The sequence below is a fragment of the Rhagoletis zephyria genome, unplaced genomic scaffold (genome assembly GCF_001687245.7).
Source record: "Rhagoletis zephyria isolate East Lansing unplaced genomic scaffold, Rhagoletis_zephyria_1.1 Rzeph_scaffold_01350, whole genome shotgun sequence".
Classification (NCBI taxonomy): domain Eukaryota; kingdom Metazoa; phylum Arthropoda; class Insecta; order Diptera; family Tephritidae; genus Rhagoletis; species Rhagoletis zephyria.
The window spans coordinates 81097-84055 of record NW_016158434.1 but is presented as its reverse complement, the minus strand read 5'-3'; the positions used below and the strand labels follow the sequence as shown (position 1 = coordinate 84055).

The 2959-nt window shown below is 38.6% G+C and overlaps 1 protein-coding gene and 1 long non-coding RNA gene across 4 annotated transcripts in view; both read right to left on the bottom strand.

Moving 5' to 3' along the window:
• The window catches only part of LOC108363722 (uncharacterized), a 70237-nt gene that overhangs the window by 39876 nt on the left and 27402 nt on the right, over nt 1-2959 (bottom strand). The gene's annotated exons all lie outside the window — the stretch shown is intronic.
• Nucleotides 1-2959, bottom strand: part of LOC108363724 (uncharacterized) — a 15815-nt gene that overhangs the window by 8985 nt on the left and 3871 nt on the right. Inside the window, exon 3 of the long non-coding RNA XR_001847650.1 lies at nt 2565-2568. This is a non-coding gene — a long non-coding RNA (uncharacterized LOC108363724). The remainder of the gene's footprint in view (nt 1-2564; nt 2569-2959) is intronic.

Sequence of the window (2959 nt, the reverse complement as noted above, 5' to 3'; positions counted from 1 at the left end):
GTTTTCAACCGAAACTGTGCATATATGCATTATTTCGGTTTTTTTCGTATGCATTATTTCGGTTTTTTTCATATGCATTATTTCGTATGCACAGTTTCCATATGCACAATTTCAGGGTGCCTACTGCGAACAACGAGAGAACGGCAGAAACCATCTCGAGTTGCCATGAGTGCAAGCGCAGGTATATAAGGCCGCTGCTACAGCGCACCAGAAGTTTAGTTGCGCATCAGCAAGCTACAAGCTCAGTTGTGTTAGCAAGTTTGCTTTATCGAGTATTGTAAAGTGTTGTTATTGCATTTGTGAGAATTTTAAAGTGTTTGTTGTGCAATAAACTTAATTATACTGTAATTTAGTTATGTTGAGCGTTTATTTAATAATCCAGCCATACGAACGCAAAGGATTTTGGGAAATCCGTCAAGTATTCAAGGATAATCGTAACAATATTATAGTTTTTTTTTGTTTTTTAATTTTGGTTATTTTTTATAAAAATAAAGTTCATTCTTTAAGGAAACCCTGTTGTTGTTGTTATTGTAGCGGCTACAACAACCCCGCCCAGATCGGTTGGTTACTCAGTCGTTGACGTCAAGTTCCACTATCGGCAGCCCTAGGAAGCGTGCAGCTTCTATTGGGTTGGTCCACAAGGGTTGTCGGGTTTTCCAGGAATGCGAAGAGATGTTTCGAGTCATGTGGGGTCTCTCCGCATGCCGGACACTCATTTGGCACATCGTCATTCAATCTACTCAGGTAGGAGTTTAACTTGCTGCAGTAGCCAGAGCGGAGTTGGGCTATTGTGGTTCGTGTCTCCCGAGGCAGATGAAGCTCCGTCTCGTCTATGTCCGGAGGCGGTATGCCTAGAACGGCATTCACAGGTCTAGAGTCTACATAACTCGAGACTGACTCCCTGTGAATGCCGTTCAGGGCCAGTCGGTAAGCTGACGGGTCCAGAGGTTGCTTGATGAACCTCTGGACTTCGTCCGTCAGTTCATATATATGCCTCCTGACGTGCGTAGGCGAGGGCTCCTCTGCAAGCAGCTGTCTGTTTGGGTGGCCACTTCTGTGGCTCCCGATCAGAAACTGCTTGCAGAGCATTATGTTGTGCTCCTTTATGGGGAGCATTTGTGCCTCGTTGTGGAGATGATGTTCGGGCGACATCAGGAGGCATCCTGTCGCTGTCCTGAGTGCGGTGTTCTGTACAGTCTGTAGCTTCGTCCACTGCGTCCAACTAGGCCCCGGAGACCACACTGGCGCTGCGTAGTTTAAAACAGGAAACCCTCGTAAATCCCAAGTTTCAAATTTCGTGAAATATGTAATAAAAATTCAACAATCTTTCGTAAAAATTTCGAGCTTCTTTAATTAATTTCCTAAAAAGATTCCGAGAATGTCGTTTTGTAGCCCACTGAATTCTAGTAGAATAAAGTACAATTTGTAAATGGCTAAAAATTACGGTTGATTTTTTAGAATTTTTTTCTCAAAGATGTTATGGTTTTCTTCCATATAAGAAAAATTTTGGGTATTCGTTGTATGGAAGCAAATGGGACATAAAAAATTCTAGGAGATCAAGCGTAATTTTTAGCCATTTGACAATTGTACTTTGTTCTATTAGAATTCAATTGGCTACAAAACTGCATAATGTAGGGTAGCAAGACACATACGTAGTTTATACAGTATTAAACCTTTTTGAGTACTCCCCGGAGGTGAAATCTGATCAGGGTAGATAATGAGAAAGGGCATGAATTTTGAGGCTCACTAAAATCTACTCATAATGTTGGAGAAGCTCCGGGTAATGGACCATCGAATGTGCTAGCTGAACGTATTACCACCATAACCAACGGAGCCTCCAAGCAAATGCATGTCCTGAATTTATACGGTAGCAATTCATAGCAATTACTATTGTATGTGTGTATGATTCATAGGCCCCTATTACGAGTTGCATTCGATTTTCGATCTTCGCTGGCTATCGAAGATCGAAAGTGAAATTCGTATTATGAGCTATGCAAGCGTATCGAAATTTTCGTTGAGTATCGAATTTTCTGTCGAACAGAATTTTGCTTTCGTTGGTGTAGCGAAATGTTAGAAAATTTTAAAAATGTATGATTTTGCATTTGTTTTCTTACTTTTTGGCGGCTAGACACTAATTTTAAACAATTTATATTAGTTTCAAGCAGTTCTAACGTGAATAGTAAACACAAGCTCGTAAGTCTGGCTTTACATATGAAAGAAAATCCCTATACGCTGTTGACACGATCTCTTAAAACAAAATCATGGAGCTGTTTATAGTTTTAATACATTTTAAATAGATTTGGATCACAAAATTTCTTAAATATATTGTATGTCAAAATATATTCAAAAGACTGCACTTAAACTCTCACGTTTTCTGCTCTTGGCCAGTTTTTTAAACCCTCATGCTCTGACGAATCGTTCAACCAGAACTCCGTTGTGCTAATTAAATTTTTTTTTACCACGCTTTTATAAACTCACTTTCTTTTTTATTTCATTTTAATTAGAAAAAATTTACAAATGTACATATGTATAAGCCCTCTATTTAGTTTGCTCGATCTGTAAACAAAGCTTCTCCGTGGTGAAAAATATACTATTGTGAACAACCTAAACGAGCGAAGAGCGAATGAGCGCCATAATACCAAATGAAAATTCACACAGTCGAAGATCGAATGCAACTCATAATAGGGGCCATATTTGTGACATTCTATATTTTGATGTTAAGTATTATTATTATTATTATTATTATTTAGATGCTGGTATGAATACCAGCACTAAATGATCTATTTGAGCATTGGCTGCCGAGACCATCAGCTCTGAATTGACTGTTGTTTAAGGTTGTGTTTATTAGATTGTCATTTCTATGTCTTTGATAAATTTGGCGATTTTTTCAATATTAGCAAAGCTAGGGGTAGCTAGGACGTCGTTTATATTCTCTGTGTTAAATATTGCTTTTTTTGTG